This window comes from Aphelocoma coerulescens (genome assembly GCF_041296385.1).
Source record: "Aphelocoma coerulescens isolate FSJ_1873_10779 chromosome Z unlocalized genomic scaffold, UR_Acoe_1.0 ChrZ, whole genome shotgun sequence".
Taxonomy (NCBI): Eukaryota; Metazoa; Chordata; class Aves; order Passeriformes; family Corvidae; genus Aphelocoma; species Aphelocoma coerulescens.
The window spans coordinates 51,155,779-51,172,738 of record NW_027184085.1 but is presented as its reverse complement, the minus strand read 5'-3'; the positions used below and the strand labels follow the sequence as shown (position 1 = coordinate 51,172,738).

Below are 16,960 nucleotides of genomic sequence, written 5' to 3'. Positions count from 1 at the left end.
ACTCCTTAACAAATCATCTAAATAACTTTTTTTTGTTTTATTCCTTTTTCTCTTTTCATACATTGATGATGTTCTTCTAAGGAACACTTTTTTGCTTAAACACATGAAGCAAGAAAGTAATGAGCAACTAAATCTAGTAATTCTGAAGACAGCAACATAGTGCACAGTTTTTATAGATGCTTTCTACTTGGTAGAACAAATAATATTTTTATTACTTTTTTTCAGAGATATATATATAGATATATATAAGACTTGGTGATAAATGTTCCCATAGCATAAAGAACTTGAGCAGATTGATTTTGGTATCATTAGGAGACTTTCAGAAGCAGTTTTTTCTGTATCAAAGGGTAAATTTTGCCATAATTAAACAAGTGTGAGCCTCAGACATAAGCTGAAATACAGTGTAGACCTTTTTGAATACTTACACTGCTTAGAGCACAATTTACACATGCATCCACAAACTGTGTGAATAGACATGACTTCATGTAGGACTTCTGTATAAACAGCTTTGAGAAAGTAGCCACCCCCACCCTCGTTCTTTACTCAGTCCTTAAAGCCAGTAGTTTGGTACTTGTTCCACCAGGGAGTTATTCACCTTTTCGGAGTGCTGCTGATTTAAAACATTGATACATTGTTAATGATCAGATTGTGTGTTCTAGAAAAACATCAGATCCATTAAGCATAGAACTAATTATGTAAGATGTAAAATCAGTTCTTGTATAACTCTCAGTTGTTGTCGCAGTGGTAGGATAGGGAGATCATACGTAACAGATGATACACGATTCATTGTATTAATCATTTATAAACACGCAGGGACACTCTCATTGAAACACTATGTCTCTATTCGAAATCACATGCCTCTATTTTTGTGCCTTGCTACTCGCAAATGCCAGAATATTCTAAATAAGCATTTGCTTTCTGCAGGGTGTAAGTGCTTTGCTTTTGGAAATACATGACACACACTTGTGTGAGAAAAGACAGAAGAAAAGTCACATCTAGGAAGCACTTCTGGTTCTGAAAAGAAGCGATCAAGTGCAGTGAAGGTCAAACAGTATACATAGTAAAAGGCGTGCTTCGGAATACCATGCAGAATTGTTTCTTCCGTACACCACTTCTTTTTTCCAAACATTTCTTTCCTCTGAAAGACAGGAATTGACTGCATCATGAATAAAAACTCACTCCTTCTTTCCTTCCTTCCCTTCCTATCCCTCCATCTCAGAATGTTTGTTAGAAGTACCACTCATTAATATATCCACTCCGAGAAGGGCAAATAGCAAGAGCAGTCCGTGCCCGGTAATAACAAACTTGGCGCAGGTGCGGCCAGAACTGGGAGGAGCGGGGGTGTAAAATAAAAAGGGGAAAAAAAAAAAAAAAAGAAGTAGAAGAGGAAAACCAAAAAACCCAAACAAAACGGAACAGACGGTAATACAAAAAGAAAAAAAAAAAAAAGGCTGCTTTCTCGGCAGCACTTCTGGCGACGGAATGGTGGCACCGTGAGCCGGCCGCCCCGGGCGTGCCGTGATGCACCGCCCCGCTCCCACGTGGCTGACCGAGCAGGCAGCAGCGGCCGCGCCCCCGCGCAGCTGCCCGCGCCACCGGAGCACCGCCCGCCCGCCCGGCACCTCGCGGGACGCGCTGGGAGCGGCGCTCAGCGGCCGCATTGCCGCGCCGGGGCCGCGCCGGGGCCGCGCCGGGGCCGCGCCGGGGCCGCCCGCCCCCGGGCCCGCCCGCGCGCGCGGAGGCGGCCCCACACGGCGCAACGCACGCTGAAGCGCGCCGCCATGGGCCCTGCCGGAGTGGCGGCCCGCGCGGCCAATGGGCGGCCGCCGCCTCGCCGGGGGCGGGGCGAGTGGGCGGCGGCCGGGCCAATGTGGGCGCGCGGCGCCGCCAGCAGCGTGCGTTGCGCCGGGGTGCGGGGACGTTACCGCGCGTGGCGCCGGGGTAGGCGTGGGGCGGCTGCTGCGCAGGGGGGGGGCGGGCGCGGACGGACGGACGCGGGACGGGACGCGGCCGCCCCTGGACGGACACACGCCCCCCCGCCGCGCCCCCGCAGGCGCACGCACCCCGGCGCGGCGGCGGGCAGGAGCCGGGCGGCGGGGCTGCTATAAATCTGCGGAGCGGTCCGCCTCCCTGCGAGGCACCGCGCGGCACCGCACCGCACGGCGTCCTTCCCCCTCCCCACCCCTCCCCCCCCCGCACACACCGCGATGCTGCAGTTGGCTCGGGTGGCGAGCCGCTAGGAAGTGACCAGCAGGGAGGAAGGGAGAGGGAGAGAGAGAGCGTCTTTAAAATCGCCCTTCCATCCCTCTTTTCTTTGTTCCTTCATTTCTCCCTCCCCTCTTTTTGTTCCACTGGGTTGTGAAAGGAGGATCGTCCTGTCACTCTTTCCCTTTTGAGTTCTCCCGTTTTCATTTTTTAATTTTCCATTTTTTTTTTATTTTTCATTTTTCCCCTATAGTGTCGGACTGGTGGGGGTGGGGGAGGGAAAGGAATTTTTTGGGTTTGTTTTGGTTTGTTTTTTATTTGTTTCCTTTTAGAACTGTCAGCAATTTAGCTCTTGTCTGTTGTCTTGATCGAACTATCCGTCTGCCTCTTACTCCTTATCGGGAGAACTGCACCGTTACTTTTTTTTTTTTTTTTTTTTTTTTTGTAAGCCGAGGAGAGGAAGGTAAGTTATGGCTTGATTCTTTCCATTATTGTACGCGTGCGATAGGGTCCACGCGACCCATTCCAGAGGTGCATGCCTTGTAGAATTACGCTGATCACCTGTGTTTGCTCCGTATTGACACGGTTCGTGCCGACGGCACTAAGTGAGGCAGTTCGTGGGTATGGCAGCGTGCCGGCGGAGCTGAGTTGCTGGAAGTGTTTGCAGCGTGGGGAGGGCAGCCGCTGAAACTGGGGGACCGCACCGCGCCCACGCAGGACGGCGGGCGCATTCTTACCTGGGCTGGCCCGGCTGCAAAGTTCCCAGCGTGACCGCGCCCGTCCAGCTCCGGATACGTCTCCTTGCGGGTAGTATCCGAGGGGGCGGACACGCACCGCACGGGTGAAGGGAGACGGTATCACTTTGAAGAGATAAAACCGCATTTCCAGATTAGCCGGGATTAGGCTCTCCGCGCCTAACTGCATTAGCCGCACGGCGTTTTGTGGCTTCCTGCGGGGCTGGGAGGCGGCTGCGTGCCACGGCGCACAAAGACGCGGTCGGCCGTATTGTCAGCGGGTGCGGAGGGCGGGCAGCGCGGTGAGGAGAGCCGCTGAGCTTTCCCGGAGAGAAGTCTATTACCGTAGAGCGGGGCGGGGGGGGAGGGGGGGCGGACCCGTGTCTTTTCGTGGGGATGAATAACCCGCCGCGGGAGGGGACGCATCCCTTTGTTCGGGGCGTCGGGGCACTGCGCGGCGGTGCATGGGCAGCGTGGGCGGGGCGGCCCCGATCTCTGTCCGTGGTCCTACCAGGGCGGCGGGGGACGCGGACAGCAGTCACCGGTGTGCGCGGGCAAAGTTTGCGTCCGGCAGCTGCGGCAGGGATCCCGGCGGGGCTCCGGGCAAAGGGACGGATGGGGCGTCCCGTCCTGGGGCGCGTCTCCCGTCCTCTCGCCCTCCGTCCCCGCGGCGGTGGGAGGGTCTGGGCAGTAGGAGGAGGCGGCGATGGTAAGCGCTGGCGCTGCAGCGTGTGCTACCGGCAAAGACCGGCCGCGAGCACTGCCATTGTTGTTTAATTTATGCTGCTGCTAGCACGTTACACCGTACCCACTATTTCATGTACGAAAATAACTAATGTGAGATCTGTATGAGCGAAGCAAATGAGTAGTTGAACCTCAAGTCGTTTCCAAGGACCGGCGGTGAGAGGGTGTATTTTGACTAGTCATTGGAGCGCTGAGAGGGTGGGGGACACACCAAACCATGCGCTCCCGAGGGGACGGGACCCCCTCCCCCCAGTGACACCGCTTTGGGCACTCTCTGGGGCGCTACCCGCGCGCAACGAGGCGCCCGAAGGAGCGCAGTATCGGAGTGCAGCAGCCGAAACTTGCGGGGGGTGAAGAGGGGTCCCCTCGCTGTCGGATGCCGCTGGGAAACGGGACGGCGCTGTCGGAGCGGCTAATGCGCGTCGCAGATCGCGGAGCGCTCGCTTCCGCTGCGCCCCTTCGGGCGGGCGGCTTTGGGGCTCCTCCGCCCCGCCGGGCTGTTTCCGGAGACGAGGCAGCGTGGAGCCTCCGGGGCTTGATATTTTACACGGCAGGACGCCCAGTCGGGGAACCTTAGGGAGACGAGCAAGCACTCGTCTCTGTGGGTCGACTCGACCCACTCGACACTGTTGGTGTCCTTCCTGTGACCCCACCGGGGACGGGGAAGGCAAACTCCCGCCCCATCCTGCTCAGCAGACCCCGCTGTGTCGCTCTCCCTGCTGGCCGAAGGTGCTCGGCGGTAGTCGCGGAGTGGGGCGCGCCCGGCCTTGGCTCCGCCAAGTGCCCGCATTGCCCCGGGGGCGCGGCCCCGCGGGCGCGGGGCTTCTTGAGTGGCCGCCGGCAGCGTCACTCAGGCGGTGGCTACGGGGGCGGGCTGTGGGGGCCTTTATCTGCCCGTCACCGACCCACTGCCTTCTGTTAGCGGCAGGGCGACTGCGGGACGGTGGGGTGGCGGGAGCACCAAAGCCATAAGGTGAGGTGGCTGCCGGGCGCTGCGCCGCTCCCTCGGGCAGCGGACACCTTTCCGGCACCCGCTCCCAGCGTCGGGCGCCATCAGCGATAACCATGCTCGCGAAGCTCGCCGCTCCTGTAGGACAGCGAGCAGATGGACCTCCGGTCCTAGGCTGCTGAAAGAAGGGCGGGTCGAGGGGCTGAGAATGGAGCCGGAGCTTATTGGGAGCCATGTGGTCTTGGCAGAGGCGCGCCGGGACGCCGGATTCGCCCCGGAGCAGGAGTGGAGGAGACCCGAAGCGGGAGTGTAGCCCGCGCGGGGAGCAGGGCGGGGAGGGAGGGCGGCTTGGGCGAGGGGCAGGCTGGGCTAAGGGCCGCTGGCGTATGGCCACGGAACCCCCCGAGAAAGGGGTAGATCAGGGAGTGTGCGGAGGCCTTCCCCATGCCCTGCTGCTGTAGGTGACCGGTGGCGTTCTGCTTGTACCGGCTTGTTGCGGTCTGGGTTCCAAACTCCAAGATAATGGTGGTGTTAGATCAAGAGGGGCTTCTTGACAGTCGCTGATAGTGTTTTTTTTTTTCTGCGAACGGTTGCTTCATCCCCTTCCCTCTGATACTACATGGTTTTTGCTTTAACCTTTCAGCTTTTCTGACTGTTTCCTTTGCCCCGCTCCCCCGTTTTTAGTGTGGTACTAATTGGACGGTTAAACACCTGTCCTCCGAACACAACACTGTTCAATAAACCCTTTGTCGAGTCAGCAGCATCCCTCTGAATGACTTTCACCCCACCTATTTCTCTAGCGTGGCCCTACCACTCGAGCGTCGCTCCCATTCTCCCCGCAAGCTGCACCTTCCTTTCCCTCATGTTCGCCTCTCACTTTGCTCTAACCGGAGCGCTTATGTCGCCTTCTGAGCGCACCCTCCGGCCCGGCGGAGCCGTGGGGGCAGCAGGCGGGCGCGGCGGGAACGCGCGGGGGCTGTGGCTGGCAGCGGGGAGGCCGCAGGGCTGCCCACCGCACCTGTGTGGCTGCGGGGCGCGGAGGGAGGCGAGCCGCGCCCGCGGGTGGGGCCGGCGGGGCTGCGTGGCCGGCGACAGCGCTCCCTGCGATGGAGAAGACGCGGCGGCCCCGCTGGAACCCCCGGTCCTGTCTGGTCCCGGCCTTCCGCTCCCCCACGCCTCGGGGCAGGCGGTGCGAGTGGGCTCTGCCGGCCGGGGAGGGGAGCGGAGGGGTGGGGTATGGGGGTGGAAGGGTGCGTGGCTCAAATGCTTTTATTTTATTTCGGGGGTTACGTCGCGCTGAGGAGCCAAGTGTCCGACCTGGGTCAGGCTGAGGGATCATCGCCCCGTCATCACTGCTTTTTTCACGGAGCATTACCGAGGTTCGGTGTATTGCCTGCCTTTTCAGATTGCCCTGCACAGGAAAAAAAATACCCTTCTTGCCTTGAGTGCTTAGAGAGTGAGTTGATTTTGCTTCAGCTGAGTAGTGCTGATGGTGGCAACTCTTGAAGCAGCCAGGCAGCTCGGTAACCCCCATTCATGTCCGTTTAAATACAGGTGTAACTTGTTAGAATTGGAAAACTGATGGTTATTTAAAAAAAAAAATCCAGAAACCACCCAAAACACACAAGAAAATTTGTATTTATTAAACAGTCTTTGATTGTAGTTTATTTAACTGAAGTCTCTAAGACTAAAAGGTGTTGCCATATTTTTGAAGTTTTGAAGACAGCCTTGGTTGATAAGGTTTAGTAGCTACATAGGACTTCAATGTCTTGTGTTCTTACAAGTGATACCGGATAAAGTGGTAACACCTGATGAATTGAGTATTTCAGGATGTGTGTATTTTCTGGAAAATTAATACGTTCCTGATTTTTTGTGCTGAAAAACTCCATGCCATTTGACTTCGTCTTTGCTTTGATGGCCAATTTTAAATTAAATGGAGGGAGGCCAGAAGGTGTTCCAGTGAGTGGGGACATTTGGTTGAGGAAACACCACGGCATTAGTTAGAGTGTCAGTTTTCCTTTTTCAGTTTCATGAATTCCGAATCCTGAAATTACATTCAGTTTTTTTTCATGTCTTTTCTCTGACCCTTCAGAAATGTTGTATAAGGTGATAGCTTTATAGCTTCGTTTATAGCGATTATGCATAAATAATTTTGTTTGCAAATACAAAACTGGCAATTCTACATACTCTATGTAAAACAGAATAGTACTTAATTGGGGAGAAACTTTGATATTTGAAGTTTTTGCCTTGATACATTATTGAGGATTTATAACTATGGATACATACTAATGACCTTGAAACTGCTAAGGAATTTTATCAGATATATTAAAATCTGACCAAGCACATCTTTAATGCCCCTTTTAGATGTCTTCTGAATGTACCCGCATGGATATTTCTGCTTCAACAATAGATGTCTTCATTTTATGTGGTTTTGTTTTGGTTGAGTGGTTGATCTTTTCCATATGCAGTGGAGATTTTTAATTGCTTTAGTCTTTGTGATGGATATGTCTTAAGTGTATTTGCATAAATCTCTTCCTGTTTCTAGGTTAATCATGCTAATATAATATTTTGCAAGTAAATTTATTATGACTTTACCATATTAATGTGAACATTGATTTTTATTATTTTTCCTGGATTCCTTTTAAATGCTGGTTTTTAAATGGGAGGGAAAAATGTACTTACTGCCTTTTCAAAAATTGTGAACTGGCATGATTGAGCTAGGTGATCTAGGTAAAAAAAAAAAAAAAAAGACAATACAAAAAAGCTTGCAGAGTATGTCCCAGGTTTCTAGATGACAATATTTAAACTACAGTGAAGGCCCAGGCTGAATTCTATTAAAGTCTTGTAATACTAAGCTAGAATTTTTGAGAGATAAAGCTAAGCTTCCTTTATTTGGAGACTAGGTAGGAAATAGATGACATATGATCTAGTGTTCTAAAAGCCCAAGGAATAGTTCAGCTTTCCTGTGTGCTTCTTAAAATAAGTCAATGCCTCTGCAGACGTAGACTTTGCAGTTAAAAATAGTGCAAGGATGCAAGCACAAGCTCCTTTCTAGTAACAGTGATGCAGAAATGCTGCTTTTATAGATAAAACTTAGTTGTAAGACATGATGGCTTTTGATTTTATTTGTGGCCAGTGATGTTCTTCATTGCAGTAAAGCCAATAGTGAGCTAATGGGTAAACTCAATTTGTGATGAATATACGTTTCAATATTTCTTTAATGCCATCTTCACTTCTGCTGAAGTAGATGCTAGTATCTGCAGAGGGCAGTGAGTGTTCCCAGCTGTTGCTAACATTCGAAAAGTGTGAGAGAATGTTGCCTTAGTGCACAGACATTTCTTTTTCTGACAGTCCCCAAATCAATTGAAAAATCACAGCATTATGCAGCAGGATAGCTGATGGTGTTTTGGGTTTTGGCATCTGTAGTTCCATTTCTGAAGGCGGCTGCTGTGTGTTTTTTTGATTTTTGCCTGTGTAAAATCTACCTAATTTGATGTACTCAGAAGGATTAGTTCTGGAGAAGCTGGCATAAGACAATTTGTAAGTTTTAGTTACCACAGCTGGTGGGTGAGATCAAGATGTTTTGTTGCCTAATCCGTGTTGAAATTCTGAAAGTTACCCTGAGTCTCTGGTGGCTGAATAATGCAAGTAGGCTTCTTGATTGATTCCCACTGAAACTCAGAGAAACTGCCAATACTGAGCAAGCTGCTTTTGCTCAGTAAGAATTGCTGTTTATTGGTAGGGTCTCCTTGCATCTAATACTTACAGAACAACTAAGTGCAGTGCTAAATTTGACAGAATCTGTGATAAGAGACCTAAGTGCTAGTTGTTGGTCTTTACTGTATTTGGAAGAGCATGTGTTTCACATAGACTTTCTGGTGTACAGCTCTGCAGTAAGTACATCCTGGAAAGATGAGCTCATTGAAACACTTGGCTTTAGTAGTCAGTGTTTTTATGTGGAGTGCAGGTTTTCTGCTTTAAAACAAGCAAAAGAGAAACAGCTCATGGCAGAAATCTTCAGTATGCTTTCTCAGAAACTTATTTTAAAATGCCATGTTAAGTTTTTGAAGTAGCTCGCAGTCTAAACCTGACTTGGCTGGCAAAATATGTGAAGTTTTAAGAGCAGTGATTACATAATGTGGAAAACTGTAATGGGAAGATCTTACTTTCATACATGTGAAAATTGTGAATTGGCAACAAGGTGAAGTTTTCCATACGGAGATTAAACTAGTGTCACACTGTTTTCTATTCTGTCTGAGCCACTGTTCCTCATGGTACTCCTGTACTTAAGCAATAGGGGTTTTAATTTGTTTTGGTAGTCATAGTAAGCCCTAAGCCCAGACTTAACAAGGGTTTGAAAAAAGCTGTGGTTTCTTGATCAAAGTTGGGATGAGAGTTTGGTGTTTAAATGTGCTGGCAGCGAGTGTTCCCTACGAGGATCAGAATGAGAATAATCTTAGGCAGTCTTGGACTTCACGAAAAACACTGGTGATACCAATTCTTCATTCCCTCACGCAGTTGCGATATTGCTGTTGGCTCAAATAGTCCAGCTGCTGATCAGAAATTGCAGAGATTCTTAGACTAGATGAGGCTGTAAAATGTTGCAAGAATGACTAGTTTGATTTGCTCCATTTAGCAAAAAACCGGGTATATCCAGTAAACCCACTGTAGCTGCCCAAATGATGCAGAAGCTAGAAAAATACTGAGGTGGTAGAACACTTATGATCGTGTTATGGACTTAAGACACTTTAGTTACTTCTTCAGCTGAGCATGGAGTAGAGGTAGAAGGAAAGCATTATACACTGGAAAGTAACTGAATTGCTGTAACATACTGTAAAATGTGCGTATGCAGTCTTGTGAATACTTACTACCTAAGTACTGGCAAAAGAAGGAACACTTTAGCATTCAAATACATTGTAAGACAGTCTACACAGAGGTAGGAAAGAATACTCAGAGTGTCCTGGAATATTCACTGTGATGTGTTGAGCAGCCTTTTTGTAGGTCTGTGCTAGCTGCGTTTGCTGTCAGACTCCTCAGGATGAGTTTGTTTAGCTAAGTCCTTACTCAGATTTAGCTGAATAAGCTTTATGTATTCTTATGGCATGAAACTGCCATTGCCTGATTGCTGGAATACTGATGTTCTTCTGTGCTTTAAGTCTCGATGTCAGAAAGGAAGTTAGTAGGATTTGTTTTGCAGAATGGATGAACAGAATTTTTCTTGGAAATTCAAATAAGTATTTATAGGCAAATGCCTTAGTCACTTTGTTTTGCAAGGGTAGAGAGAGGAGGTTCAGCCATGAAAAGCGAAGGGTAATAATATAAGTTAAGCTTCTCTACCAGTAGTGTGCCTGCTGATTGTATTTTCCATGTTACTACATGCTGTTATTACATACTTTTTCAGAAGTAGAACTAAGTGCTAGAAGGGGTGGCTGGAGTAATCTTTCCAGTGTTTTCCTTTTTTCAGTTGTCTGTTGTTTATTATTGGTACTGATGAAAATTTATGCAATATTACCTGGAGGGAGGTAGAGGAGGAGGTAGGTCAGAAGATAGTTTGGATACTCTGTGCCATTTCCACCAGGCTGAATTGGTATGATGATGTAGAGATTTCAGTGGGTTTTGCAGATATTCAGACTAGTACCTACATGTCATGGGGCGTAAACATTTGAAATGGGCTGCTTGGGCTGGCTTTGTGTCTTGCTTTCTAAATGGGTAGTAGGTACATTCCTAGCAGAAACATTCATGGCGCCTGAGTCTCTTAGGGAAAAATGTGCTTTTGAGTCCCGAGCTTAGATCTGTTTCTCCATATATTGGGATTTGGAAAGTCAGCCTTGGCATGCAAGAGGTTGTTTCTGTGTAGTGTTGTGGAAAGCTTACTGTTAAAATACCTTAATGTAAATAAAATTGGCTAAGAATGTCATGGTAGTGTCTATTATTAATAATGTAGCTATAAAGTGCCTTCAAGAAATTGTTCGCTGCTTTAGACTTGGTGTGGTGGGTATCAATAATTATTGATTAAATATCTAAACACCAGAAAAAGGGCAAGGGTTTGTCTGCCTGCTATTCAGACTTGGCCTTGTAAGCTCGCCACTTCTAGTTTTGTAACTGTTTGTGGCATGTGATTCTTGGTTTCAGTACCAAAGTGGAGAATTTCTTCAAATCTTACTTGTGATTAACTTACTTTCTGGATGCATTCTTGAAGTTATGGTCTTATCCCTTACATGCTGCAGGAACAGCTGTTTCTAGACTTGAGCACCATCTTTGCAGAAAGGTGCTCTGAATGGCGAGATAGTTTCTGATACCTCATGGAACCAGTGGGGCGCAAATGTACTTGTTTGCCTACAGAAGTTGGTAAGGCTCCCTGCAGCATTGCTTCAGGTGACCCTGTGAGAAGTGCGTGCAAGGCGGTGAGGAGGAGGAGAAGGTGGTCCCTTAGATCTCTGGTCTGGTAGGGAGTGTTTCTGACAAGGAAGATGGATGCAGGAGAGAGTAGGTATTGTGGCCATCTGTCTTGTCAGAGGAAAAGATTGTTAATGGGGTATTTGGATTTCTGAAGTTGCTTTGAGCATATGCATACATAGTCATTGCACTGAAATGGGCATTATATTGCAGGAATGGTTGCCTACACACCTTGTTTGTTCCCATTTTGTTTTTGTAGTGGAGTCTTTGTTTCAGTGCCATCCATTTTGTTTGTTCTCTTGGAATACTGGAAAATTAATTCTGTGACCTCTGTGTTTATTTATCCATTAGCATTAAATTTCATGTGCATCAACCCAGTTTAAAGGCAGAGCAAGGTCTTGGGGTTTATTTAAATTTTCTGTATCTGCTGTTCATCTCCAGTCTTAATCCAGCAAGCATAACTAGAGGTGAACATTTACTGGTTGCACAGCACAGTTGATTTAAGAAGGGCTTTTAAATATTTTAAATTTAAATCTTAAAATTCTAGTACCTGCTGTAATTGTAATTAAGTGTATTATTTTTACCTCTAGTAACATGTGTAGGAATCCCATCAGACATCCTGGCGTGGTTCATTTCTACCCAAATAAGCATTAGAAGCTGCTTTCTGCTTCCAAAAGAGGGACAACTAAAGTCATAACTCTAAAACACCATATGCTGCTTGTAACAGACTATGCATGTACTGCATGCATACAGTAGAGAAGAAATTAGTGTATTAATGAGTTTGACTTTTTAATTTTTGTGCTTGTACCTTGAGCTACAACCCCAAATTGAGATCCTGACCTAAAATTGCTATGGCTAATCTGGCCAGAGAACCCATTCTGAAGGGAACTGGAAAACTGCTGACAAAGTGAACTGCATAAAGTGAAGAAGACTGTAGAAGCTGCTTTTGCATTCAGATAGCTAAACTGTGAAACTTGGCATAGCAATAGCACTTGCCTTGGATTACATCCATGGTTGAGATGTTGGTAGGCAAGATGAGAATTACAGCCTCATTAACCAACTGAGTAGCTGAATTTTTTCTGTAACAGTTGAGCAAACTGAAAGAAAATTAAATGGAGTCATGCTTGTCTTTTGCTAAAGGCTATTTTTATAAGAAGTGTGGTTCTTGTAGTGAAATTCCTCTGAACCAGTGCAGCTGAACGATATAAAACTAGCTGTTGTGGTGGACACCAGTGATTTTTTTGTGGACATACCTCTGGTGATCAAGAATCTCTTCTCTGCTGATATTACAACTGGGCTGTAGGTTTTCTTTTTTTGGGTGGAAGGTTTCATGTGCAACTGAGATGGTGACTGTTCCTTTCCACATTGAGTGGTATAACACAGATGACCCATTCAAAGCTTTGAGCAGTCTAATCTAGTGGAAGATATCCCTGCTGATGGCACAGGTGTTGGAACTAGGCGATTTGAAGATTGATTCCAAGCCAGACCAATCTGTGAATCCAGAAGGATTTTTTGTGCAAGTTTGGTAGCATTAGAAGTGTAGAAGAGCTGTTACAAAAGGAGTACATACTGCAGACGTTTGCTGTAGCAAAAATACAACCTGTTTTTCTTTTGTGGGTACAGAGTTTTTGATCTTTACAAATACTGTGTGTTGTGTAACCAAGTGGAGTAAGGATTACTTGTTTTGAAACGTTTTTAGGTGTTCTGAAATGAGAAATGTCAGTGTTCCTGAAGAAATACTAAGTCAAATTGCCTATCTTTGGTTTCCTGCTTGAAGCAATGCATGAGAACAGAAAATGAATTGGTAGTTTTTGTTGGAGCAGTTTCTTTTTTTCTTTTTTTTTTTTTTTTACTTAAATTAACTGTGTAGTATCAGATTTAGCTTACAGTTCTGCATATCAATCTTGAGTAATCTTTATGTGTACTGAGAGAGTGTCCAAGATCAGGGACCTAATTTTTGTGGCTGCTGGTACTACTTGCTGAATTATTCGAATACTGAATTTGATAATACTGAAATTAATCACTATCTGATTGTACCTGTCCTCCTGTTTTATAAATTGGGCTGACTTGCCCTTTTGAAATTTGATTTATGTATCTTTTCATGACTTGCTTGACTGAGATGGCTGTGTTTTTTTTATCTCTATACATCTCAAAAAATTGGACTGTCAGGCTATTAAGAAGAGCTGTAGATATGTGGTTATTCATATGCTTAGTCCAAATTAGGATAACTGTGAGTAAACTGCTGTCAAATGCAGTACATGTATGCAGGATTTCACATTGACCTGCCCAAAAGGATATGAAATGGAACACTCAGGAACAGCATGATACTGCCTGAGCAGCTTTGAACACTTGAATGTGGGTGGTAAATGTATGTATGATGTGTATGGACTGAAGAGTTAGTTAGTCCTCCTTAGAAAAATATGGAAATTGTACAACAGGATTAATAAATGGAAGTAAGAGGCTCAGTTTTGTGAAAAACAAAAAGTTTTGTGGATGTACCACAGCAATGAAGATATCTTTAGTATCTGAATGAAATATGAATAGTTTGAGTGGTGCTTGTTACCCAAATTTATGAATTTGTAAAGCTAATCAGCCTCCTGAGATGTCTGTTTAAGGTATGCTTGACTCCATGTAACTTTTAATGCTGTTTTAAAACTCAGCAGGACTTGGCCGTGATGCCAGCAGGACTAGGGGCAGAAGGCCCTGAGCCCTGGTGGGCAGTGAGCTGAGCTGGGCCATAGAGACGGGAGATGAGGGAAAGCTTTTCCTTCCACAAGAACTGCTGGGCAGTAGGCCTGGTGTCCACAGACAGGGATGGTTCTGTCTCCCTCCTTGGAGGCTTTTCAGCCCATACAGTATAAAGCCCTGAGCAGTCTCACCACATGGCTGATCTTGCTGTGGGTGGGGGGTGAGACTGGAAATGACCTGAAATTCCTACTGACCCAAATGACGCATTTGTCTACCACTTTTGCCAGCAAAATAAAATGCATTTACTGGACAGAGAACTGAGGCATGGCAGAGTTTGAGTCTTAACAAAAAAAAAAGAAACAAGCTCATCTGTGGTTGAACCAGAAACACTAGTACAGTATGAAACTACTGGCTGTTCTTAAGAGTGCGTTTCAAGGTGAAATTTAGTCATTTGCATGGTTTTAACAGTTGTAATACTGCTTTGACACTCTCCCAGTCCTTCAGTCTGTAGGTATTTGGGATAGTAATTGGACAAATAATATTGTTACGTAGTATATGGGCTGCTGCCCTTGTGAGTCTACTTTACTCTTAGTGCATATCATCAGTTAGCACTTTTTCCACAAACTTTTTCATGAATGATAGTAGACCCAAATGTTTACTTAATTTTTAGGGGCTGTATGACACTGTTCTTTTGAGAGAAAGTAATTTAGTTGTCTTTTCCTCCGTGTAAGTTGGCTTATTAAAAGAATAAACAGTGATCTGTCTGAACTTGTTTTCCTGGTTGGGATCAGCCTAGAGGCACACGCATTTAGATTTTAAGTAGTCTTAAGAGCCCTCTGGGAGCTAAAAGTATGTACCTTTGCATGAACCACTTGAGAGGAGTGGCTGTCAGAAGGCTTCTCTGAAAATCCTTAAGGGCAGTTCTGGGCCAAACGGCGATCCTTTAACAACTGGAATGAGTAGTGTGATGGTGTTAGTGATTGCCTCTCTGTATAAGAGGTGAGCTGTAACAAGCAAGCTACTGGCCAACAATGGCTCAGTCTGTGTAAAGTAGGTGTTTGGAGCTGCTGCTTGTATATCAGTTTGGTGTATCTGCTTGTATATCAGTAAAGGTGAAGTTTGCTGCCTTTTTTTTTTTTTTTTGAGAATACTGGTTCAGATGGCAAAGGCTGTTTTGGGCACGCTTCTGGGAGAACATGTCCGAGCTTTCACCTCGTTTAGGCTTTTCAGACACAGGTTATATGATGTCCTGTGGATCAGGGTGCCTTGGTGTGGGTCTTTGCTTGTTAGAACAGCTTTTGGTAGAGTAGGAGAGGAAATGCGGCTTAAAAGGAGATGAAAAATGGGAAGATGTGGCTAATGAGTCAGGAGATGGAAAATGGCTGTAAAGATCTAAGTAAGCCTGCTCATGCAGCAGTATCAATCTGATCTATTTTGTGATGTGTTAGACTTTAATATCCCTGTTTATCCACATGTAACTTCTGCTGCATTTCTAGCTTCCTGGTTTCTGGAAGCAGCTGTGGCATTTATATATTTAAATGATAACTTAAAGAGGGGAGGAGAAGGACTAGGTACATATATGTACTTTTATGCAAGGGGGACTTCTGTATAGCAACTAAAAACTGTAATACCTTTGTCTACGACTACTTTTGACAATAATGCTTTTGTCACGTACTTCTTTGTCCAGTTATGGGCTGGTAATGTGTGAAAGACTTCCATCTTTGTCAATTAACAATGTGCAACCAACTGATCACAACTTGTTTGTATCAACAGTACTTTGCTTGCTGTCCATTTTTCTGTGTTATATTATACTGGGTGATCTCAGGAGGATTAGGGTACAGATATCGTGAGGAATTCCGGACCAGGAAAAGAAGTGATGGCAGAGAGGGGGAGGAGGGATTGCAGATAGTTAAGATATTGCTTCTGGCTCACGGATTTTAATAACAGCTAGCTGCCCTTGTTCTGTGTTTACTTCACTTTTCTTCAAAATTATTTAACTTGAAATATGATGTGGACAATTCTCTTAGGTAGGAAGGAATAGAATATGTGTTTAAGCAGCTTATGCCAGTGTCTTCTGTGGGATAAATAGTAGTGGTCATGAAAACCAGGTAACTATCTGGAGCATTATGGAAGATTGGAAAACGTGACTGCACATGAGGTTGTTTTTCAGCTTCACCTTGATACTGATGTGTTCTTCCCTGCCTGCTGTCCTTGGAGTGAAGGCATGTGAGTGGCCTCTAAAGGCACTGAACAATAAGAGTCATAAAATGATTTGGGTTGGAAGGGACCTTTAAAGGCTACATAGTCGAACTCCCCTACGAAGAGCAGGAGCATCTTCAGTTTGCTCTGAGTCCCATCTAATCTGACTTCGAATGTTTCCAGGAATGGGGTATCTATCACCTCTCCGGGCAGCCTGTTAACAGTGTTCTATCCATCCCTAAATGTCAGTTACACCATACAGCTTGGTGTTGTCAATCCTGAATGGCAGGATTCTCATGTGTTCTACCTCACGACCATTTTTTCCAAGTAGTAGTTGGGACTGTCTGTGCAGATTAAACCCATAATGGTTGTTCTCTTCTGTAGTCACACTACATCTTAAAATGTATGTTAAGACGAACAAGAAATTTTTCTCCTTCAGTCGGAGGAATTAAGTGGATCTAAAACCGCTCATGTGGGACTGCTGGTAACTAGCCATTGTAGTGTTATCACAGAGGATTGTAATCAGTGGGACAGGGTCCAGTTGGAGGCCTGTTCCTAGTGGTGTCTCCCAAGGTTTAGTACTGTGCCTGGTCTTGTTTAACTTATCCATCAATGACTTGAACGAAGGGACAGAGGCTTCCTCAGCAATGTCACTGACAACACAAAGCTGGGAGGAGTGGCCGATGCCCCAGAGGGCCGTGCAGCCCTTCAGAAGGACCTTGACAGGCTGGAGAGACGGGCAGGGAGGAACCTTCTGAAATTCAGCAAAGGCAGATGCAGGGTCCTGCACCTGGGGAGGAGCAAGCCCAGGCACCAGCACAGGCTGGGGGTGACCTGCTGGAAAGCAGCTCTGTGGAGGAGCTGGGGGTGCTGGTGGACAACAAGCTCTCCATGAGCCAGCAGTGCCTTGGTGACCAAGGCCAGTGACATCCTGGGGTGCCTTAGGAAGAGCTTTGCCAGCAGGTCGAGGAAGGTGATCCTGCCCCTCTACTCAGCCCTGGTAATGCTGCATTTGGAGTGCTGTGTCCAGTTCTGGGCACCTCAG

General features: G+C 46.5%; 1 protein-coding gene across 6 annotated transcripts in view; it reads left to right on the top strand.

Moving 5' to 3' along the window:
* Positions 1–1,878: 1,878 nt before the first annotated feature.
* LOC138103106 (ELAV-like protein 2) overlaps positions 1,879–16,960 on the top strand; it is a 94,790-nt gene continuing 79,708 nt past the window's right edge. For 4 of the 6 annotated variants that reach the window (XM_069001127.1, XM_069001126.1, XM_069001125.1 and 1 more), the window contains exon 1: positions 4,618–4,656. The gene's annotated coding sequence lies outside the window, so the exon portion shown is untranslated. Of the gene's footprint in view, positions 1,942–4,614; positions 4,657–16,960 lie in introns of those variants that run through there. The other 2 variants (XM_069001129.1, XM_069001128.1) reach the window with 2 other exon arrangements.